General features: G+C 47.3%; 1 protein-coding gene across 5 annotated transcripts in view; it reads right to left on the reverse strand.

Annotated features, from left to right (window-relative positions):
- The window catches only part of TEX2 (testis expressed 2), a 107,429-nt gene extending 90,248 nt beyond the window's left edge, over positions 1 to 17,181 (reverse strand). For 3 of the 5 annotated variants that reach the window (XM_067714120.1, XM_067714117.1, XM_067714121.1), the window contains exon 1: positions 16,618 to 16,776. The gene's annotated coding sequence lies outside the window, so the exon portion shown is untranslated. Of the gene's footprint in view, positions 1 to 16,617; positions 16,777 to 17,084 lie in introns of those variants that run through there. The other 2 variants (XM_067714119.1, XM_067714118.1) reach the window with 2 other exon arrangements.
- Between the last annotated feature and the right edge of the window lie 7,773 nt (positions 17,182 to 24,954).

Below are 24,954 nucleotides of genomic sequence, written 5' to 3' on the forward strand. Positions count from 1 at the left end.
CCTGGGGCTTCCCTGGTGGCGCAGTGGTTGAGGGTCCGCCTGCTGATGTGGGGGACGCGGGATCCTGCCCCGGTCCGGGAGGATCCCGCGTGTCGCGGAGTGGCTGGGCCCACGGGCCATGGCCGCTGGGTCTGAGCGTCCGGAGCCTGTGCTCCGCAGCGGGAGAGGCCGCAGCGGTGAGGGGCCCACATACCGCAAAAAAAAAAAAAAAAAAAAAAAGTAACCCTGAAGTCACTGTCCCACTGATCTCTGGCTCCCTCAACATACTGTGTCCTAGACATTTAAAATTTTTCAACATCCTGTAAGAATTAATACTTGTACATTCCCCCTTCTATTTATAAAAATTATTTTTTATTTTTGTTTTAACAAACTTGCTCTCTATGAGCTTTTTCTAACATGGAAACTTAAACATCATATAAATTTAAATATCCTACAGATTACATGAACTCTCCACTCCCACCAACCCTGGCTGCTGGACCCGCTGTGATCACACATTCTTTGTTCCTACAAGCCAGGGAAGAAAGTGACCTTGTTACTCTCAAATATCACTCTCATTTCAAGTCCACCCGGTTACCACTGTTCTTTCACATATATGGCAATTTTTGGTCTTTCTTCCAAAATGTGGCCAAAGGTACAATAAAAGGCTGAAAATGCCTATTTTCTGCTTGCTCTCCTGGACTACAATCTCCCTCTACCATTTTTTCTAAACCAAAAGGTACCATTGTATTTGGAAAATAATAAATTTTAGAAAAAGGTACCTGTACGCTCTTATTTCCAGAATGACTACATGAACAGAAGGAGAAATTACAATCTGCTGAGAAAACTTCAAAATAATTTCTAATTCTGTTTGCTATAATTTGACAATTCTATCTGAAGAGTCTAGAAAAGATACCATTGTGAGATGTGTCAAAGGCATTATCCTAATTGAAATCTATAAAAATGGAATACTCAGTTCCTTTTCAAGCCACATAAAAGCACATAGAGACCAGAGACCCTTCCTATTAAATCAAGGGGGGTGGGATGCCTGTAAAGTACATGTCACCAAAGTAGTAAATATTTTAGCCTCAAAATACCTCAGCCATTTATCATGGTATATGTAAGCGCTGGTCTAGAGAGCTTCACATGCTGACATACAAACGAAATATTGAACAGTGCTCCTTTTTAAAAAATCGAAATCAGGAAAAGCAGACGTGTTCTATTCATCTAGCTGGTTTTCACTCCCAAGTTTTTGTTTTCCACACGTTTTATTGTTTTCTTTAAATACACTAGAACTTTCACTTCTCTGTGTTCACGGAAAAGAAAAGTGGAATGGATAATCCCAAACAATTGATTTGGGAATGCACTGCATTTTTTGGTAGCTCTCCATTAACATGGGTCTGTGTCAGAGGAGGAGGGATGTAAACCGACTAGAGTCACAGGCACAATGGGGAGAAGGAAAGCCAGCTGAAGGCTTAGAGACTGGCAAGAAATAATCCACCCTCCGGAAACTGAAAGCCAAGGCCATAACTTCCTCTGTATTTAAAATCCAGAGTGCTGACTCTTCATTAATTTTAGATGAATTTCACAGTAGGTTTTTTGTAATTCCCAACAGCTTGCATTACTAGCTCATGAGGTGGCTCTATCAATTAAGAGATCTGGTTTCCTGGGCAGAGCCTCCGGATCACATGCCCACCTTCACGTGAAGGTGTTGTGCTGCCAAGGGGCTCATGAATCCTCAGAAGTAGCAGAAGCCCCTCCTCCAAAACCCTGTTCAGGGCCAGATCCCTGAGCCCCCAGAACACTGTGGGAGAAATTCCGAGAGGGGAAGAAACAAACTACCAAAGGTAGAAGATGACCATCTTTGACTGTAATTTAAATTTGACAGGGTTCTGTTATAATAATGCACACCTGTCACCAGTGTCGTCTTATATATTGGCCTGCCTCTAGAAGAATGGTCTTTCTGAAAGCAACACCTTCTGTCTTTTCTGCCTCTGGCAAAATTGGAATAAGGAATATGAAACAGAATCTTACTTTCATGAGCAGAGCTCACAACACAGGATACACATGAGGTCCACAAGGAAAGAAGGGAGCCAGTGACGGTGATGCCAGATGTGGGTTCCTGACCAGTCAGAGGCTGCAAGAGCAGATCGCTGGACTTCCAGGCTAGAAACGGTGAGCTGAGACCCCAAGGCACTCCCCGCAGGGGCAGAGTCACAGGGTTGCAAGGACCAGACTCCCAGTCCTCTTTCTACTTCAGGGTCCCCTTTCTGGTGGCAGACAAGAATTACCAGACTTGGGCTTCCCTGGTGGCACAGTGGTTGGGAGTCCGCCTGCCGATGTAGGGGATGCAGGTTCGTGGCCCGGTCCGGGAGGATCCCACGTGCCGCGGAGCGGCTGGGCCCGTGAGCCATGGCCGCTGAGCCTGCGCGTCCGGAGCCTGTGCTCCGCAGCGGGAGAGGCCACAACAGTGAGAGGCCCGCGTACCGCAAAAAAAAATAAAATAAAATAATTACCAGACTTAACAGAAAAGCCCATGAGAGGGTACAGATTAACTTAGAATGCATTAAGGAAAAAAAATGGAGGAGGAGCAGATGGTATAAAAGAGATAAACCCAAGAAAAATGAAAAGAGAAGCCCTGTGAGAACTTGGCGGGGGGGGGGGGGGGCGCAGGGGGCGACTGGGTCATTGATCAAAAGAAACTAAGGAAACCAAGGAGAAAATATCATGGTGCAAGACACCTGGCTCAGAGGACAAGTTTATCCAGTGCTCTCCCACAAAGGATATCTTAAGGATTTGAGGAGGGGCAAGAGGCCAGTAGTGAGGAAAGAGAATCTCAGGGGTCCAGGGATAGAGAGCCTGGCATGATGACTGGTGAGGAGAAGCCAGGCTTGCACACATGGACTCCCACCAGCTAGGACCCTGCAGCCCTTGTTCTAGGTTCTCCCCCTACTGTGAATCGGTCCCTCCATTCTAAAAAGCTGGCTTCAGAGCTTTTTAGACGAGACATAAAGAAACTTTAGAGCTGGAGTTCTTCTGTAACTTAGCCTGATGAACATCAAAGACCCCACCCCACTGTCACTGCCACTGCAGCCAAATGCACATACACAAATACCCACAAGATTTCACATTCAACTTGCAGGAAGACAGAGACTTCTCCCTTCGCCTGCCCAAAGTTAAAAACCCTGACTCAAAGAATTCACTGCATTGTTTTGAGTAAGAGGGTGGTGTTTTGGTCCACACCCCTTTGGATGGTGTGTGTGTGGGCTGTAGGCAGTCCGGACAGGGCAGGAGACAGAGAGTAGGGTCAGGTCCTGCTCTAGGAAGATGACAGTCATCTAGGGCCTCCCAAAGCTTCACCAGGATTTTTACTCCTGGACCCAAGACGTTAATGAGAAAATAGCTGGTTACTTTCTAGACACTCCACAAATAACCAAAAAATCGAAAAACAAACGAAAATTCCAAAACATAAAAGTGCTTACGTAAGTTAAAAAAGAAAGAAAAACTGGCATGTTGACTTATAAACTATTAACCCAGGAGAAAGGAATCTAACTAACCACTTTATAATTAAGAATTTATCATGTTTAATGTTATTCAAATACCTGCTTTAAGATTCTTCAAAGGCCTTCCTTAAAAGGAATGGCAAAGTGGGTAAGGACTTCCTTTAAGAGATTCACAGAAGACTGACTCTCACTTCAAGAGTCTGGACCTGCTCACTGACAGTCCCCAGGCACAGCCACTGTCTTCTGAGCAGGGTCATCTGCTGAATGCTCAAGGGATCACTGGAGAGCCAGCCCATATTAACTCACTATGGGGATAACCTATTTGACGAGACCTTTCTCAAGCCTCAAAGAATCTGGTTTGAAATCATCACGGTGGTTGGATGAGGGGTTCCAAAGCCAGTTTCCAGGCTTCCCGCTCGTCTGGCAGGGCCACTCAGTCCCTTAGCAACAGCATCACACCACTGAGAGATACTGATGTAAGCCCTACAACCACAGGCAGGAAAAGGAACCGACAAGGCTGAACCACGTACCTGCCCCTGCCTCATCACTGCAAAAACAAGAAACCAAAACCTCTCATTCCCATTTTAAATACCAATTTGGTCACCTGTATAAAAGAACTCCTAAAACGGAAAAAATGTGGCCAAAAAATATTCCTTTCTTCCTTGGCTTGAGCACCCATCTCACTCAACACTAACCAATCAACAGTGCCCACCTGCTCTGTGCTTACTCAGCACGGAGGTGGGTAAGAGGCCAGGGGACCCCACTGCAGTGCTTGGAAGGAGCCCAGGAGGAGCAGGACAGCATTTCTGGGAAGGGAAATGGAAGTTACCAGGCCAACTCTGACAGATAACACAAAATGTCAAAAATTCTTATCAGGCCCAGTAGAGCAAGGTTTCAGAAAACAGTTAAGTCTGCAATTTCTGGAAGATTTCTTCTAAGCTGCGGGTCAAAATGTATATACTTTAAACATGTATTACATTTTAATTTTTGAGATTAACACTCTGGCATTATAAATTCAAATAGTTGGAAGAACCTCTTGACCATCTGCCCCAGAAAACCCTGGGCCCTGTACTTGTTACCTGTGCTGTCAAAACAACTCATCACCTAATCCAGAAACTCAACTTGTGTTTTTTCCTTCCATGAGATTTTCGTACCACAGATCAGACCTCATGAAATAACATTCACCGCAGGCTATTAAGCCTCTGCCTACACCCCTGTTGGTCAGTCAAGCCTGAAGACAAAAGCTCGGCTGACCAAATGAGTTTCGTCTCTGGCTTGGAGCATGATCAACAGTCATTTCTACTGGGAGTTTTAGCCTTAAAAAAAAAAATTAATGTTCCTGCTTTACTATCAGGATCGAATATCACTCATCATCTCCCCACAGACATTAGCCTACCTTGGGAAATTAAAACAAAAGCAACTCCTTTCCCCTGGGTTTTCTACTACTCTTGACTTATTTTCCGCTTCGATCTTGCCTGTGAGCTTAGCCAGAGCCGGCAGCTCCGCCTTCCCCTAGGACAGCTCCCTTCAGACTTCCTAGCACAGGCACTGGAGTTTCTGCTCCTAACTCTGTGGGGTGGGGCTGGACAGTAGGATGGGAAACCAAGCAGAGGCCACATCAAAGTAGTCACTGCCATGGGCTAATGCTCCAGAGGTCATTTGTAACAGGCATCTGGATATTAAGGACACAACAATGTCTCCAGTTCCAGCTCAGGTGAGAAGGAGGTCCGTCATTTTTATCAAAGGAAGCAACAAAATAAGGTAGGAGATGCTCACCCCAGTGACCGCAGGGTGAAGAGCAGGCGCTGTGGAGCCTGCCTCCCCTGAACCAAGCTCTCTGCCTGTTGCTGGCTGCAGCCACAGGCCCCCTTGTACTCTGCATGGCTTTACCCCATCCTCAACGTCAACCGGCTCTTCCTTATTTGTCATCATTAGGTCCAAGCAGGACCACGCCCCCACCCCCACCCCCACCCCCACACACTCACTTCCCTCTACCTGCTCTCAGAGGTAAAATTATCAGCAAGGTAGGGTTAGAATCTACCACATGGTCCACTTTGCATGGAATTCACCTTAACAAACATCTGCTTGGTCTACTACACCTGCCAGGGGTGAGGGTCTCCTGTTTTAAAATCTGTCTATGAAGAAAAATCATTGCCCCTCAATCTGGCAGGCAGAGTCCTAAGGTGAAATAACCTGCCCTCTGCTCCTTCCATCATAATTGAAACACTTCCCGTCAGCCTTCCATGATCAGGGCACACACAGTGAATCTCTCATAGGGTTTTCTTTTGGAGCCAGGTATACCCACACTACTTTGCTCTATTCTAACACTCCCTCCGCCAGGTCACATTTACCTGGCTGTGCTGTTAAGGTTTCCAGGGCACGGAGCCATCACCTGCACACCCTCCGACAGGGGCATTCTCAACCAGCTCTGCTGCTAGCTCCCACTTGGAGTTCCTAGGCTCCACTTCGGTGTCGACACTGCTGCTAAGTCACCCAGGTCTCTGAGGTCTCTGGTTCTGCAATTTTCCTGTCCCCTTAATATTCAGCTTAAAGCCTTCTTAACCAGCTTTGCAAGTCTCCCAGAAAACATCACTCTGGCCTTCATGAAATACCTCCCCTCTGGTTATCAGAGGCTCTGGTCTAGGGAACCAGCCCCTTCCTTCCAAAAATAAAAACAAAAACAAAAAAACACGTTGCCTAGGAAACCAGCTAGAGACATCCCATATCAGTTTTCTCTTTCAGAATCACAAGTTGTAGAAGAAATTTAACCACTGTCTCTGCCAAGTCCTTCCATTTCCTATTCAGAAATTCAAAGTTTCTGGTGAAGACCCAGGTTTCTCCTACGAGTCCCTCCCACATGACAGGAGGATCTGATGAGCACCAGCAGGGTCCTCCCCTCAGCTAGAAGTCAGCTCAGGAAGAGGGCAAGTCTCAGCTGCTGCAGGGCCAGGTCTAAACACAGCTGCCTCCATCCTTCCCAATAGCTGGAAGTCTCTTCCCCGACAAGGCACAACTAGAATTCCCTCCCACTGCAAATACGAACAGGGCAGAATCCTGACTCTCTAGAAAGAGAGGAAGGCTACTACATCCCTGAGACTTCCCTGGTGGCGCAGTGGTTAAGAATCCGCTCTGCCAATGCAGGGGACCCAGGTTCGATCCCTGGTCCGGGAAGATCCCACATGCTGAGGAGCAACTAAGCCCGTGCACCACAACTACTGAGCCTACACTCTAGAGCCTGCGAGCCACAACTACTGGGCCCGTGGGCTGCAACTACTGAGCCCACGCGCTCTAGGGCCCGTGCTCCACAAGAGAAGCCACCACAATAAGAAGCCTGCGCACCGCGAAGAGTAGCCCCCGCTCGCCACAACTAGAGAAAGCCCATGCAGAGTAGCAAAGACCCAATGCAGCCAAACATAAACAAAATTTTTTAAAAAAGACTACTACATCCCTGACTGTGGGCTGCATATGGAAGACTCCAACCCTGAGGTCTCAAATTGGAGACCCGTGCTACTAAGGACACACACTCAGTGAGAGTGATGCCTCCTGAGGGCTGGGATAGGAAGCCAGACAGGAGGGCCACCCTTGCAACTCCGCAGGCAAATGCCTTTCAAGTCTGTGACAAGGGCACAGACATACTTCTCTTGTAAGACAGTGCTAAACCCACTGGACACTTTCCAACAATAGATTCCCAAAGACTCTCCCCCGACCCCCACCCCGGCCAGTTCCCTTCCCAGGTTATTCTACTCTAAAAACTATTCAATCCTTCCAATAAATTGGAGTTTTATTTTTTAATAAGTTTTAAAGAGCATTCTTCAAGTTCCTCCTTGTTCCCAATGTGCTTGCATTCACTCATTCATTCATTCATTCACCCAGCAAACATTTAAGAAGCTTGTGCAATGGGTCAGATACAGAGCTAGGCACTGGGTATATAAGAATGAGCAAAATCGACAAGGTCCCTGCCCTCCCGGAGGAAGGGGAAAAGCAGATGTCTCTTAAAGAATATGTCACAACAACAGTGAGAAGTGCTGTAAAGGACAAAAGAGAAAAGGGGAGCGAGGTGAGGGGTCAGAGCTGTTTTCTGAAGAGGGAGCAGCAAGGTGGCTCAGTTCCTGAAAGGCAGAGCTCCCTTCCAGCTGGGAGTGGAAGGGTGCCTAGTCTATAATAAACCAGGAGGAGAGAGGCACGGGCCCAGGCTGAAGCAGGAGGCAGGAGTGGCTGGATCACGCAGCACTTTTCAGACCAGGTTCAGAATGTGGCTCTTATCCTGGGAGCAACTGGAAGCCTTCCTAGGGTTTTGAGCAAGGACGTGGCATGATTATATTGGGAAATTTTTTTTTTTTTAAGAAGATGTTGGGGGTAGGAGTTTATTAATTAATTAATTTATTTTTGCTGTGTTGGGTCTTCGTTTCTGTGCAAGGGCTATCTCTAGTTGTGGCAAGTGGGGGCCACTCTTCATCGCGGTGCACGGGCCTCTCACTATCGTGGCCTCTCTTGTTGTGGAGCACAGGCTCCAGACGCGCAGGCTCAGTAGTTGTGGCTCACAGGCCTAGTTGCTCCACGGCATGTGGGATCCTCCCAGACCAGGGCTCGAACCCGTGTCCCCTGCATTAGCAGGCAGATTCTCAACCACTGCACCACCAGGGAAGCCCGGGAATTTTTAAGACACCACTCTGGCTGCAGAGGGGTGAAGAGATTAGAAAGGAGAGGAAGCAGCTGTGGGAAGAGGAGGGAGGCAGCTGCTGCAGTCTTCGAAGCCAAAAGATGGTAGTTTGGACTAGAGTGGTGGCAGTGAAGTTGGCAAGAAAGAGAACCATTCAAGAGACGTTTAAAAGATGAAAATAACAGCACTTGGTAACGGATGAGATAAAAGCCAGCTTGCATTTGCAGTGAAGAGAAATGTCAGTTACCTCCAGGAGAAAATACTGGCTGTATATACTCTGCAGCTCACATACTTCCTTTGGCAACTATTTTTCAAATTTCTAGACAAATTTAAAGCTCTTCTTATTTGCTCTTAAACCTATTCTTAAAAACCGTCATCCATTTTTGAAACACATTTATTGAGCATCTACTATGTGCTGGGGATAGAAAGGTGATCAAGATAGCCAGGCCCTTGGCATGTCTCCTCTGAGCCTCTAAACCCCCCTGGCAATGAATGCAACTCCCAAGGCTGAGGTCACCCTACCTCCAGAAACCTTCACATGAGTCACTCAACAGACTCCTGTCTACCTCTCAGAGACCTTCCACAATGCAACAGCAGCACAAGCAGGGAGATTCACTCCTTATTTCATAAGATCTGAGCCCCGGGAGACATCCCGCATCAAATCTAACTTCTCCAGGTGTCTGAGCTGCCAAAACCTTGCTCTTACTGGAAGACAATGAACCCCAAGAAGCAGTTCTTCCTTCTACATAATCAAACTCCTTTTCTCTAAAACGTACTGAGTTTGGGACCTACATGTGAACTGTGCTGTTCCATTTGTTGCCCAAATTAGTTTGTGCTGGATTTTATCCTACCATAGAGATTGAACAGTGTAGCTCCAGGGTTTACAAAACCATCAATGTGGCCACACAGAGCTATTTAACTGAAAATTAACTAAAATTAAAACTTCAGTTTCTCAGTTGCACTAGCCACCTTTCAAGTATTTGATAGTCACATGCGGCTAGTGGCCACCATATTGACGGCACAGATGTAGAGGTGCTGCTACAGGGTTCTTTGCTGTTTGATTTGAATTTCCCCTTAAAAAAAAAATACACAGAAATTTAACATATGGAGACTTTCAACATATTAACTGTGTTCCCCTCGATTTTATAAGTGAATGCTATAATCTGAATTTAAATTAACATGCACCACAAAAATAGTGCTTTTTAGTTAGTTTCATAGTTCGGGCTTTGTGTATATTTTATTTGCCAGGAATGTTGAAGATAAAACCTTGTGATTCCTTGTGAGGAAGAAAGGGACCATGATTTTACAAGCCAATGTGGACAGAGACTGTTTTACTCTTTTTACATATACCCTACACATTGTCCAATATAGCTGATATTCTCAGTAAATACATAGATTAATTGGTAATCTAATTTTGTGCCTACTTTTCATAATCAAGTCTATAAGGGGCTTGCAAGAAATGTTCATTTCAGATTTGGAATTTCAACTACTAACACCAGTCCTGTAATGATGCAACATGCAGGAATTTTTTCTCTCGAACCATATCTACCATGTGATTTTATATCCCAAAGATACATTTATATTGTGACAGAAAATCCGCCAACAATGCTTCATATGTGAAACTATCTCGGAACAAGATTAGCAAAATGTTACTGAAACTGAGTGACAGAAACACGAAGCTCGTTATGTTATTCTTTCCTTTCGTGTATTCAAAATGTTTTTTCCTGAATAATAGATCTTTTTAAAAAAAAAAGGACTAATGCAATTATATACAAATTCAATCGGTTCTAACAAATATTCTGTAGGGTAATTATAAACTTTGGTATGGCTGGATTCATAGTATTTTACCAAACCTCCCAAGCCAGGTCAAGAACTAACAAAGCCAGTGACTTGTTTTATGAAATTCTCCTCCTGTGTGACCGGAGGTGGGGTGGTTATGAGAAAGCATCACACCATGTCCCTTCAGGTGGATTCTTCTTTCAGCAACTCGGAGCCATCATGCTTGATCACCTGATAATAAGACCACTGGCCTCTGCCTCCTCTTATCAGAAAAAAAAGACTAAAAATCCACTTCCCACAGCCCAACACTAAAGCAGACACCTGCAGACAGAGGAACAATGCTTCCGGTCCACCCTGACTTCAAGGTGAGCCCTGCACCCACTGCCGAGGCTCCAGGGCAAGCACTGCCCAGGTGCCGGCTGATGGTTAGCACGTTACAGGCTGTCCCACACTGAGCCACAGCAGGATGCCTCCAGTGGACTCCAGTGGATGTGCACAGGAGCCATTTCAGTCCTACCTACTGCCCTGTGGTTACTTTGCACACAGAATGATGGGAAATGTGGACCCAGAACAGAAGCTCAACCCCTCCAGGCCAAGTTCCCCACTGCCTGTGAGTCAGCAAACCCTTGTAAGAAATTCCCAAGGTGCCTCAAGCAGTGTCCGGCTCTGAGCCCCAGCCCCTCCCCTCTGCTCTGTGAGGCACCTGCCTCTCCCATCTTCATGCCCTCCTCTCAGGCCCTCCTCCCCTGAAGCCAGACTTGCCACACACTGCTCCCTCCCTTGAGGTGCTCTTCCCAACACTCCCAGTTGCTGGCCTCCCTCCCTTTATTCTTTCTCAGGGCCTGTTCTTTTTCCTCAGAGGAAGGAGACTTCGCGCTTATCACAATTTAATATATACAATGCACACGTCTGCTGACTTGTTTATTGTCTAGACTACGTAATGTGCTATGTGTCGGCAGGGAATACATCTGTTTTGCTCCCCACTGGATTTCCAATGCCAAGCACAATGCTTGGCTCCAGCAGACGCACAGATACTTGTTTAATGAGTGATAATCACTGTTCAGTCAGTCCTTTCAGTGGAAAGATTTTTAAATTTTATATTTCAAGCCCCAAATGATATACAGAACCATCTTGAGGAACACTGCTTAAAAAACAACATTAGGTGTAAGAAAGGACTTAAAATTGAGTAAGAGAACTGGCCAGCTTATGTCAGCTTTAAGTAACAAACGTGAAATGAAACTCTTATGAAATGCATATTGTGATTCTGAAAGGTTATTTGCGGGAGCAATCCAAGCAGTGGGTTTAAATCTCAAATCCTAAATAAGGTGGTGACTGAAGAGGGCTCCTCTTGCCCAGTTCCATTCTCAACTGTTAGGATAAGCCGGGAGGGGCTCAGTGTGTTAGTTCCAATCATCGTCTTGGGGGTAAAGCCCTTAGAACCAATCTTCCAAGCAAACCCAACAGACAAAGGTTACCTCGTTGTTTCAAAGCCCACCCTGCTCCCCACCCCACCAGCTTCCTCACAGAAAGGTCAGATTCTTCTCTCAACAGTCCCACCTATGCTCACAGTGGCCTGGCCTCTGGTTTTGTTCACCAAAGAAAAACGAAAGAGGACTTAAGTCTTCTGCAACTCCCATAGAGTTCGTCCTTAGGTTTAACAAAGTTCTCCCAATATGCAGCAGATGTTCTGAATGAGAACTCAGAATTTAAACAGGGGTCAGTACACAATAAAAGACTAGGAATGCATGACCCCAAAGCAGAGGGAAATCTCACTTTTTAAACTGGTAAAACTTCCAGGGCACATGGCTTGAGAAGATTCCAAAATGAGGCAGGGTGCATCTGAAACAACCACAGAACTCATATTGGGGAGCAACATAAGCTTGAGTTCTAGTCCCAGCTATAAGCCCTTGTCCTTGCTGTGTGATCTTGGACAAGTTACTTAACTTCTCTGAACCTCAGTTACCTCATCTTAAAATAAGATTGACACTAGTCTCTACTGCTCATAGGATGATGTGAGGTTTAAAAGTAGGAACAGTGCACACAGTAATTCTCCATAAATGATGGTTACTCATATGGTTATCACCTACCCGTTCTTTTCTCTTTACAAAAGCGCTAGCACAAACATCGACCTGAGACTTCAGACTCATTTCCTTTCAACCATTTAATTTCTCAGATCCTTAGATTCATAAACTCACATAATCTATGACACTGTATTGGAGCGAGTGTGGGGGAGGAGACTAAGAAATCAAGTCCTCATTTTGGAAGAGACCCTCAAGATCCAGAGTAGGGAAATGATGTGCCCAAGACACACATAATAACAGGATAAACCCCCAGGACTGGAAACAGGTCTCTTAATACCAACTGCAGTGCTCTCTCTACCTCACTCAGAAACCCAGGGTTTCTGTGATTTCATGACCTCCTAGCATCCCTCTGATGAATGGTACCTCACAGACACTTCACACAACGCAATTAAGCATTACAAGGAGTTTGGCAAGAGGCAACATGGAATCTTGCATAGAACCTTGAGGTGCTTTAAAATTCACGTATAAGAGTATTCACACCAGCCTACGTTTCTAAACTTCTTATAACGATAGTTATTTTTTTATTTTTATTTTCTTTGTGGTACGCGGGCCTCTCACTGCTGCGGCCTCTCCCGTTGCGGAGCACAGGCTCTGGACGCGCAGGCCTAGCGTCCATGGCTCACGGGCCCAGCTGCTCTGCGGCATGTGGGATCCTCCCAGACCGGGGCACGAACCCGCGTCCCCTGCATCGGCAGGCGGACTCTCAACCACTGCGCCAGCAGGGAAGCCCACAATAGTTATTTTTAACTTGGGATTTAAAGTTGACAAAGAACTCAATGAACAGGCAGGACAAAGGGAGCTGTCTGTCCATGGCTGGTTAGCTCCTGAAGTCAATGCTTCTCACGCGGACAAGAGTCAGCCAAAGGACAGAGCTTCACGCAAACTGAAAAACGTTCCTCCAGCCCACAGACCATGGATTACTGCCTGGGCTCCAAGTGGCAAATCTTACGAGATGCTCCCTAGCTTTTCCCCAGAACCACCTACCAGTTAACCATACGTTCTGTCATCCGACAGGAGCAACTGTTACTGGGAGCTCACGCTGTGCCAGGCACACGAGTGACTTCATGTAATCCTCACAACTACCGATAAAGAATGTACTACCGTGGTTCACATGACCTAGAACCCCACTGACTATGACACCATTATTTTACGTACGAAAAAGGGAGTTACTGCCAACTACAACTTAAGACCTCATAGATTATAAGATACTTTTCAGAAATGTTAAGATGAGACAAACTGTACTGTCTTAGCGTTGTTGAAATGTGAATATCGTCCCACTTACAGATAAAGAAACTGAGGTACACAGAGAGAGAAAATAATTGCCCAAGGTCACGGAGCTGATAAGTGGAAGCATTGGGATACATACCTGGTAAGTCTGGTCAACTTTTCATGGCAGTAAACTCAGATTTCTTGAGAGCCACATGAATTACCCAAAAACACACCTGGCAGAGAGGCAGGACACAATGGTGCTAACTCTTGTTCCACCATGAGCACATTAACTGCGGCAATTCTCTGAACATCTCTGAACCTGACCTTTCATGTGTCCAAGAAGGCACTGTGCTAGACTATACTAAACCGCCATCCTTCTTCTGGGAAAAGCAATGCGGTACGATGGAAAAAGCACACTTGGAATCAGAAAGTCGTAGACTGAAATTCTTGTTCCAGAGAATTCCCTGGCGGTCCACTGGTTAGGACTCTGTGCTTTCACTGCCGAGGGCCTGGGTTTAATCCCTGGTGGGGGAACTAAGATCCCGCAAGCCGTGTGGTACGGCCAAAAAAAAAAAATCTTGTTCCACTATCTAACCAGCTTATTGCCCTGGGAAATTTACTGAACTGCTCTGAGCCTCTGTTTCCTCCCCTGTAAATTGAGGCTACCAGCATCTAGCTCACTCAGAGGGCTGCTCAAGGACGGGAAAGGATATATATACAAACAGAGAAAGCAGCACATGGCAGAGCTGGAATTCAACAAATGCTCTTTTCTATACTAGCCACCTTCTGCTTTGGGACAGAATCAAGGAACAAACGATTCCCTGTGACCTCAGCAATTCCCAAGTGGGACACTCAGGAGAGAATAAGGATCAGACAGGAGAAAGCAGACCCTGAGGGACACTCAGGCAAAGAAAATGAACTGGAAGCACCTAGAGGACAGGGATGAACTTCCAAACTTCTCAATAAACTAACTGACAAGGGAATGGGAAAAAAAGAGAGAACTTAACACTATCAAAAGACACTGGTCAATAGATATGAGGATGAAGAGATACCAAACCTGACACAGAAAACCAGTCTTGGAAGATTCAGTTTGATACCAAAAGTGATCTACAGCAGGAAGAATTTCCCCATTGTTCTGTTTTGTTCTTACTTAATATTCTGTGCATTTCTCCCCTTTCTTTCTTCAAGAGCTTCAGAAAATCCTCAGAAGAGCTTTGACTTGGAGGGAAGGTGAATCATATAGATGTAGAAACAAGTTCTTGACCTGTTTCTTTCTCCATCGTACCCATAATGCCTCAAAGTTTCTGGCACACAGCCAACTCTCAACAAAAATTAGTTGAGTGAATATTTTTTGACTACATGTCATTTCACTTTGACCAAAACTGCAAAACATCCTATATATTTATTCTACCTAAAAGCCTAATAATCTTTCCTACTTCTTTTCCAGAAGCATTCTAAAACCATAATCTCTAATACACAAACAATACACTTGGCGAAAGCTATTTCTCCAGTCCTCTCACACGATGACATTCTACCCGCTCTTCAAACCTCCAGCAAGGTCCAGCCCCCTCAGCCCCACCAAACCCCTGCACTTTCTCTTCCCGCTCCTCTGTCCAGCCCTCGGGTGCCTTGTCAGTTGTCTCAATTACCACCATCACCTGAACTGAATCAGTTTGTTAATCTCCTTCCTCTCAGGCACAGCACCTTTCCTGGAGATTAATGTGCAGGCAGGTCAAGTTCACCCACAGTCCTCCATACACCCCCTACCCATCCCCATCCCAGCCTTCCCTGACACTCCCAGAGAGGCCCAGTGGGAAAAAAAAAAAAAAGGCAAAAATCCCACCCTACCCCCATCACCTCAGGAGGCTGCTTGTTTTCCATAAGTTTGGACCAATCACCAACTTTTAGAAGAATTTCAAAGAATCCTGAAATGATTTAAGGGTTGGGTAAGAGCTGATAGAAATGGCACTTTTGCTCTTTCAATACCTCCTAGGAGATAAGCTTCACTGTGTCACTGAGCTCTAAACCCACAAACCTGGACTCCTGGGAATTCCCTGGCAGTCTAGTGGTTAAGACTCTGTGCATTCACTGCCCAGGGCCCTGGTTCCATCCCTGGTCTGGGAACTAAGATCTCACAAGCTGTGCATCGAAAAAGAAAAACCCACAAAAACCTAGATTCTGCAAACACTCCCTATCCCAGAGTTCAAGGATCATTTGCCCCTCTGTTTTTCCTTGTTGGTTTCCATATAAAAGTCACTCATTGTTTCCCTTCCAGCTTACATCAGGCTCCTGAAAGGATTCCTTTAAATCCTTTGATGAAAACCATCAAAACATGCGAAAGGCTGGTTCTTTTCAATTCCTGTGCAGAGCAGCCCCGGTGTCAAGAGCTAGAACTTCAAACATGAATATGGCACCACCCCTGTCTTCATGGAGCCCACGCTTTTCCTCCAACTCTGAAAAAGTATGCCCTCCCTGGGAAGCGTCGGTTAAGACGTAGTGACAAAGTACTTCATAGCTTTGGAGGAAGAGCGAGGGTGGAAACAGACTTTGCCCTTACATTGGCTGCCGTGTAACCATAACAACAGATGGTTTAAGTAACCATCAACCCACCTAGGGGCTAAGTTTTCCAAAAACCATTTTCAAAAGGGGAAAACTCCCCTGCACCGACTCCCGCGTCAGCCGTGCATTCTGGGCAGCGTGCGAGGCGGAGCTGAAGCCGACGCTTCAGTCCATCCCCGGTCCCACCGCTTCATTCGTGTGCTCCCCGGCAGCACAACCTCCGCCGTCACACCCGAGCTCTGGGGCACGGCACCTGGCATTAGGCCTCAGCCCAATGTCACTTGTTAACCTTCCAAACCCCCGGCTTTCGGGACGCCGCCGCCTCAGGTCTAAGGCACGCAAACCACCCACTGCCACCCACGATTTCCAGGAGCTAGAGAAAAACAACCCGAGACGCAGAGAGCCTCTAAAGGATCCGCGTAAAAGTAACTGCGGTTCTCGACTTCCAGGCATTTCGCAACGTGAGCGCTGGGGGCGGCAGGAACCCGGGGCCCCATTCACAAAATTACAAGCTGTTTTCCCTTAGTTTGCTTGTGGACGGGGCCGAACCCGGAGCCCGTGGACCGCAGGCTGCGGGGACCGGCCGGAGGCCACCTCCGGCGGGGTCAAGCCCAGACCGCCCCACACCGCCCCAAAGGAAAGAAGGGTGCGCCCGGGGGCGTCGCGGGTAGGCGTCCCTGTCAACTTAACCTAGACCGTGACAGCGGGGCGGGGCCCTGTGGGGGCCGGACCCCCGCGCCCCGCCGCACCAACGGCCGCCGGCCCCCGATCGTACCCCGGAACCTGAGGAGCCTGAGCCTTCTCGGCGGGCGTTCCCCCCACCGCCCCACCAGGCCCCGAGAGCGCTCACCCCGGATCCACTGGCTGCCTCATTGTACTGCGCCGGCGCCCGTGCTCCACGGCCGCCGCAGCTCCCGCTACGGCTCGGGATCGGGCCACAGTCCTGCCGCCAGCCCGCCCCCGGGCCACCGGCCGCCCCGCCCCGCCGGCGGACCCGCCCCGCACCCGCGGCCGCCGCCGCCAACCAGAGGGCGGCGGGGGCGGAACAGGCCGCGCGCCAGGCCCGGCCAATCCAGCCCTCTACAAGTGCGCCGAGGAGCGGCCGCGGAAATGGCCGGGCGATTGGTCAGGTCTGTTAAAGGGGCCGCCGCCCATGGGGCTGGGGAGAGGGGCGGCGGCGGGGTTACCAGGGAGAGCCTGGTGTGGGAGAGGTAGGAGCTTCTCTTCTCTCCCAGCTTGGCAGCAGCGCTCTCCCCAGCGCTTTGCATATTAATTTCCTCTTCCTGCAGCCTAGCAACAAGTGGAGACAGAACCTACCTCTGTCAGAAGGAGAAACTGAGTCTCCGAGAACCAAGGGTCTCCCGCTTGACAAATTAACTCAGGTTTGGGTTTAGAGGACAGTCAGGCAAATCTGTTCCCCTCCAATCCCAGAAATTGGCTTACAGAGACACATTCTCAACCTCACCCTGGAGGATCTTTTTAAACATATTTAATAGACATTCCGTGTGTCTGGAATGGGACTGGGGAAAGTATGCATTTTTCAACTCCCCTCCCCTGAGGCGATTCTGCTGTGGGTGGTACAAGAGCCACACTCAGGCACGTATTTCAAGTCGATCATTGTAATGAAATCCAAATTCAACTGCCAAAAATAAAGAGAAACTTTTTTTTTTTTAAATCCTCAAAATCAGTAATACGGTTGGGAGACTTGCTAGTTGGGCTGGACGTCGCCTACTGAGAAACTCAGAACAGTTGCCTGAGTGGGTCATGCTGAGATCTGAGTTTGAAGGGCCCTGGGCTGGGATGAAGCAACAAGCCAGTCTTGTTTTCTGACTGGTGAGACAATGCTTAAATACTTCAACGGCAAACACACCCTTCCTCGTTGCCATCACCAGGCCCAGTCATAACCCCAGGAGGGTGCCTTGCCCTTCTGGAGCTTGGTTCCAAAGACATCAAGCCCTGCCCACCCTCCCAGATACATTCCTGTCCCCATCCCTGTGTCCCAGACACACATCTGACCCAGAAGTCACTGCCTCGACTTGAAAGTCAGCCCCTTCCACCTAGACCCCTCCTACGAGGAGCAAACAGACTCCAAAGAACAGCCGTTTTTGTCGTTGTTGTTGTTTTGCTGTGATATCTGATAGGTGCTGTGTTTGCCAGGAACAGCTCGACACACACATTCATCAGCCTCATCAGGATTAAGTCTCTGAGTTGCAGATATCACTGCCTGGGATCACCATTTGCTTCACTTGGCCTTCCCAAAGGAAGAAGAATTCTTGTCTTAAGTGGAGAGGGTTCCGGTCGTGGATATCTGGAAATGTACAACAAAGGCAGTTAGCACTAGAGAAACAGCCCAAAGCTTGTCTCGGCCACCTCTTAAAACCTCCACCTGGGCTGGGGGTGGGATGGGGAGTGAAGTGGGGTGCCTGGAGCTGCACCACCGCAAGGGTCCCCGGAAGCTGGCAGTGTGCATCTCAGAGTGCCCCCAACCCTCCTTGCCTGGGCCAAGCCCTACATAAATATTAGATTAATTAATACAGTGTCAACCTTACCTGGAGGCCAATAAGATCTAGCACGAACCCTTAGCAGAAGACTTTCTTTCTGAAAAGTGAGGAATTTGGATGCTTTGAAAAATAAACATACAATAACATAATAGTATTAACACGTCCTACCTTTAAGAGGTTTCTCTGGGCAAGACACTTCGTCAAGATCTTTGCACATATTAATTCATTGAAACCTTTCAAGAACCCTGTGTGGTAGGTATGGTTATTATTTTCTCCATTTTACGGATGCAGAAGCTGAAGCTCATGGAGGATTGGTAATGTGTCCAAGATCACAAGACTAGCTCAAGAGAGAGCCGCATTCATGACCTCCTACCTGCCTGCTCCAGTGCCTGCCTAAATGCCCGTCCTTGCTGCCGGAAACAGGATGGCTAACTTCAAAAGGCAAAAGAAGCAAATATCACTGATCTTCACCAAAAGACAGCTCAATATAGCAGCACTGCCTTGGAGTTTAAGTTCCATTGCTCTAACTTACCACCTGCTTGATCTTGAACAAGACATATCATTAAATCCCTTTGAGCCTCTGAGTGCTTGTCTATAAAATGGGATAATAACAAATTCTGCCTCCTGGGGCTGGCATGAAAACCAAATCAAATAAATATACATAAATACATATGTACTTTGAACTTACAAATGAAAAGAGTGATTTTAGAGCTTGGAGTCTGTGACTCAGTATAGTGACCAATGACAAAGGCCGGGGATTGTGATGCTAAATTTAGATATCAAACAAGATTCCTTACTTTCTCCCCCAAATAGCTGATCTATAGGTACAATATGTACAAAGTGAACTAAATCTTTTCTACCTATAGAAGTCATAGAAATTCAAACCCAAGTTATTACTCTGGCATCTGCCTCCCTCCCCCGCAACCATCACCCAAGTCTCTCTCTCAACCCAGGCTCCAGCTTAAGCCTACAGGTTCCAGTATACTTGATTATTCCCAATTATGACATTTCAAGTTAATTCTTATTTTCTCATGAAACTTAAACTGGAAAAAAAAAAAAAGGCTGTACGATTTTTTACTTCCATTTTTTTTTTTCGGCCACACCACCCAGCATGTGGGATCTTAGTTCCCCGACCGGGGATCAAACTTGTGCCCCCTGCGCTGGGAACATGCAGTCTTTACCACTGTACCACCAGGGAAGTCCCTGCTTCAATTTTTTGACATTGCATTGCACTCTTGGCAGGAGAAATGGTTATGAAGTACACAAAAACAAAAAGTTGATCCACTCATACGTCTAAAAAAAAAGGGTTAGGGGTCCATTGTGCCACAAGCTGCTCCTTTAACGAGCAATCACTGAGAGCTCAGTAAGTACCAGGTGTTGTGCTGAGTACTGGGGATGGAAATGAAGACAGTATTTGAAAAAAAAAAAAGTGCATAAAGATGGCCTTTTAGCACTAGATCTAGCAGAGAAAGACTGACAAATTGATAGACCATTATAGGCTTCCGCAAAGTTAAGCACAGGAGCTATGGCACACAGAATAGGCATTTATAATTGCTGGGGAACCCCATAGTGTTTTAGGGGTGACCAGATGAAGGCTACTAAGAAGAGAAAGCAGGGCTTCCCTTGTGGCACAGTGGTTAAGAATCCACCTGCCAATGCAGGGGACACGGGTTTGAGCCCTGGTCCCAGAAGGTCCCACATGCTGTAGAGCAACTAAGCCCATGCACCACAACTACTGAGCTTGCGCTCTAGAGCCTGTGAGCCACAACTACTGGGCCCGCGTGCCACAATGACTGAAACCCACACGCCTAGAGCCTGTGCTTTGCAACAAGAGAAGCCACCGCAATGAGAAGCCCACGCACTGCAACAAAGACCCAACACAGCCAATAAGTAAATAAATAAATAAAATAAAATACATCTACTTAAAAAAAAGAGGAGAAACCAGAGAGGTGATTTAAAAAAAACAAAAACAAACAAACAAAAAATAACAAGTAAGTATGTTGTCACCAAGGAGAAGAGATTGGAGATGGAGGGAGCAACATATGCCTTAGAAGGGTCAAGTTGGGAGAGATCTGAACAGTGCACCTTGGGATTTGGAAATTAGAAGGTTACTGAGGCCATTGACAAAAACAGTGGAGGTGGAGCTGGAGATGCAGAGTCTCCCTAGAGTTGGGCTGAGGAGAAGAGCTAAGACACCAGAATGAAGAGGCCGGGCAGGAGAGGACAGGGTCACCAGGAAGCCCACGGGGACAGGGGAGCTGCCCTTGGGGAGGAAGAGGGTTTGCTCTTCCACTTAAGCTGGTTGCAGACAAGAATGGGTGTGGGTGCAGATTCATTCATAGATGGAGGGCAGGAAGTTAAGGAAATTCCTGCTTGCTGGCTTCTATTATTTTAGCTCTAAAGTGAGAGGCGAAGTCATCTCTTGAGAGTAGGTGGGAGGTAGTAACAGGGGCTTTGAGGGAAACAGTGAAGAACTGGAAAAGCCACTGAGAGGAATGAAGGAAGGAGCTGCCAGATGGAGAGGGAGAATTCTGGGCAGCCCTGAGGGCCCAGGCATTTGAGGCATTCCCAGGATCGGAGTTGGACGGATGGTTATGTGGGGCTCAGCAGCCGGGCCCAGGTGTGGAGAATCTAGAGTCAAGCATTTACAGGGTCAGGAACAGGAGAAATACAGAACAGTGCAGGTTACTGACAACAGGGGGGTTGAAGTGATGGATCACGTGTTCTAAGCTGGATGGAGATAGAAGGAAATCCAAGGGGGTGGGAAGCTGCCCCAGAGGAAATCTGTGGGGCAGGAGAGATGGGAAGAACCAGACTTTGTGTCGATTTGGAGTGGGATGGGTTAGGCGAGGTTTTCACAGACGAACTATTCTGAGTGATGACAAGGTCAGGTGCGGCCATACAGCTGGAGTTTCTAAAGACACTCGACTCCTGGATTTTCCCTCCTCTGGTTCCTTATGGAGAATGATCTGAGGCCGTGTGGCCTCCAGTGCTTTCTGTTCACTCTGCACCACCACTGGGCTGACTCTCTGAGATGACGGAGCTGGGAAGAGCATCCTTCTCTCGTTTGGCTTTCCTTCTAAAATAAAAACCTGGGAATTCCCTGGCGGTCCAGTGGTTAGGACTCAGCGCTTTCACTGCCAGGGCCTGGGTTTAATCCCTGGTCAGGGAACTAAGATCCCACAAGCCACACAGCATGGCCAAAAAAAAAAACCTGTTAATGAACAGAGGGACTCCCACCATCGTCATGGAGACATGAGCATTTGTGGGAAGAGATACTGGAAGGAAGTCTTCCAGGGCTTTAGAAATGCCTCACCCGGGGCTTCCCTGGTGGCGCAGTGGTTGAGAATCTGCCTGCCAATGCAGGGGACACGGGTTCGAGCCCTGGTCTGGGAAGATCCCACATGCCGCGGAGCAACTAGGCCCGTGAGCCACAACTACTGAGCCTGCGCGTCTGGAGCCTGTGCTCCGCAACAAGAGAGGCCGCGACAGTGAGAGGCCCGTGCACCGCGATGAAGAGTGGCCCCCGCTTGCCACAACTAGAGAAAGCCCTTGCGCAGAAACGAAGACCCAACACAGCCAAAAATAAATAAATTTATAAAAAAAAAAAAAAGAAATGCCTCACCCAGTGGGTTGATACACCTGTGAATAATTCCCAGCCATCAAGGAGCAGCCAACAGCCAGCTGATGTTGGTTATTTACTTTGCTAATTAGCATGTGAGACCCGAGGTTATTAAATATAAATGTCTCAAAGCTCTGTCATTCCGAGGGAGGGCCACTGGCAGAATGGTGGCTTCTAATTGATGTGGAGCAGAGCCAGAGTGAACTTCTAGGAAGAAAGACTGACATTTGCCTCCCTTTCCCTGCTGACTCTCTGCCTTGCCTCTCAGGGCGCTCCCGGTGCTCTCCACGCAGAGAATGAATCCACTGTACAGCAGTCACTCCCTCACTTTCCCTCTAACCTTGACATCACCCGCCATCCTCGCTGCCTTCCAGCCACCAGGCCCTCTACTCCACTTCGGCACAGGAAATTCAATCTCTGGCTTGCCCAGAATCACCCTGGAGCACAATTTTAACTCCAGGGATGGAGGGTCAGCAGTGTAGCCAACAGGTCCTGGCCCCAGCCCTGCACCATGTCTCCTTAAGTAGCAGAAGTGGGAGGGCTCAGCTGGCCTTTTTTTTGGCCACTCGGCTTGTGGAATCTCAGCTCCCCAACCAGGGCTTGAACCCAGGCCACAGCAGTGAAAGCCTGGAATCCTAACCACTAGACCACCAGGAAACCCCCTCAGCTGACCTTTTAATGATGTATACATCCACCTAAACATACGGGAAGGTTGTTTGTTTGTTTTAATCTTGAAAACATGATTTACATACCCTGATATAGAGTAGCTAGAAGTCAGTGGGAAATGTCCACTCCCAATCAGGTGGTTAAACAGAATTAGAGATGAAAAGCGTGAAATTGCTAGCCTTAGCCATGTCCACGTGGTTACAGTCCTCAGCACCTATGCGATTCAGAAGACAAAGATGGTCTATATTTGGGTGAGAGCTTAGGCAAAGAAAACGTTTGAATCTGTTTTGGCCAGGGTTCCCCAAACGCAGAACTTGAGACAAAGCTCACACGTGAATACATTGCTGGGGAATGTGAGCCCAGGGAGCATACCTGAGGCTCAGGAACCACAGCAAGGATAGAGGCAGAGGCGTTTGATAATGCGTTATTGGGGTGACCATGTTCCAGGCTGCTCGATTTGGAGAGACTGAGAAGCCCTAAGAAAAACATCTCAGGACCCACCTTCTAGGATGGGGGAGAGAGAGGGAGACTTTTATCCAATGGTTTCTGCTCCCATTGGTGAAAAGCTCTGCACGGGGGCCTGCACCCTGCTTCCAGGATGCACTGGCCTGGCACTGAGTGGGCATCAACCGAGATGCCCTGGGTGGGGTGTAAGGTACCGGCTGTGAGCCAGAGGCAAGACACTGTCAGACTGTACCTGCTGGAAGCGGGTAGGAGCAGTCACAGAACTGACCACTCCAGCAGTGGCTGAAGATCTCCAGTGGGACCCAGAGGTTTCTGATACAAAGTCCATTTTCAAAAAGAGGAACGTTGCACTGTCCAAAAAAACCTGCCATCTTAAGTTTGGCTTTAGGGATATAAGATTTCAAATGTCTTTTAATATTGTTATAATGTTCTCTTTAGGGAAGCAGCATTAGTCTAGTGACTTTGGGGTCATTTGGACATGGGTTCAGGTTTTGCCTCTGTCATTTCTGAGCCATGTGACTTTGGATAAGATACTGAACTTCCCTGGACTCCTGTTTCCTCATCTGTAAATTGGAGATATCACATCATATGTTTCTGTAAAGATTAAGTGTATGCATAAATGCATAGTATAGCGTCTTTATATAATAGGTGCCCAATTAACGGAAGCTGTTGTTTTTTTACTCTAGGGAAAATTCCTGGCCATGGAGTGTAATGCATACAGGAAGACAATCGGGTGATATGCTTAAGCTTCAAAAACAGAAGTGAAAGAAGCTATCACATGGCTGCAGGCAACCAAAAATGTCTAATACTTTAAAACAACTGAACAGCTTTTATCTACAGTGACTACATATCTTGGAGTTTCCAGGAAAGCATCAATATCAAATGTTCTCTCATGTTGTCCCAGTACAAAAACTCCTATTTGAGAGGCAGTCACCTTGAGCTTGGACCAGAAAACAGCATTATAGACATATCCCATCAGGAAGGGGGAACATCAGCCCTCTAGTTTCCTTTGCTCCCCACGCTCCTGGAGTGCAAGCAACACAGCTCTTCTTTCCAAGAAGGTTCTTCTTCCCACAGCTCAGCTGAGGGGCCCCAGCTCTGTTTGCACAGGTGAGCTAATTAACAGCCGCTGCCTTTCAGAAGAACCAGAAGCACAATGACTGCCACACAGCAGAGGAGGAACCAAAATCCACAGGTGGAGGGCTCCTTCCCCACCCGCCAACCCCCCAGCACCCCTCTCTCCCACTGCGCCTGTGTGATCCACCACAGCAGGAAATGGTTTGGGTTTTTCCATGATGAAAGTGATAGAAGCTCAGTGTAGAGTATGAAAAAAACACAGAAACCTAGAAGAAGGAAGAAAAAAACCCCCACATATTTTCTTATCACCTATTAACAATTGTCAACATTTTGTTTGTATTTCCTCCTGTTCTTTTTTAAAGCATAGTTTGTTTTACATAGCTGTCATTTTATACTAGATACAATTTTGTATCCTTTATTTAAAAGTTAACATGGTCACATAACGAGTAGCAGTACAGGATAAGGGAAAGAAGGGCTTGGCTTGGGGTCAGAAGAGTCTGAGTATTAATCTCAGCTCTGCCACTTATTCACTATATGACTTTGGGCTATGATTGGTCTTTTCTGAGCCTCAGGTGTGTCATCTGTATAATGAAGATGACAGACACATCCATTCTCTGCCACTAGTTTTCTGTGTGGTCCTAGACTATAGGACCTAAACCATGGTCTAGGTTGTAAGTTCTATGAGCATAAAGCCCTTCTGACTAAACCCCTAGAGCCTGGATTTGGTGGACTAAAGATGGCTACAAACTCTTCTTGGTCATTCCCGCCATCCAGAGGTAGAGTTTATTCCTCCACTTCCTGGAATCTTGGGCTGCCCTCGTATGATAGCCAGCCTCCAAGATGGTCCCAGTGATCC

The sequence above is a fragment of the Pseudorca crassidens genome, chromosome 19 (assembly GCF_039906515.1).
Source record: "Pseudorca crassidens isolate mPseCra1 chromosome 19, mPseCra1.hap1, whole genome shotgun sequence".
Classification (NCBI taxonomy): Eukaryota; Metazoa; Chordata; class Mammalia; order Artiodactyla; family Delphinidae; genus Pseudorca; species Pseudorca crassidens.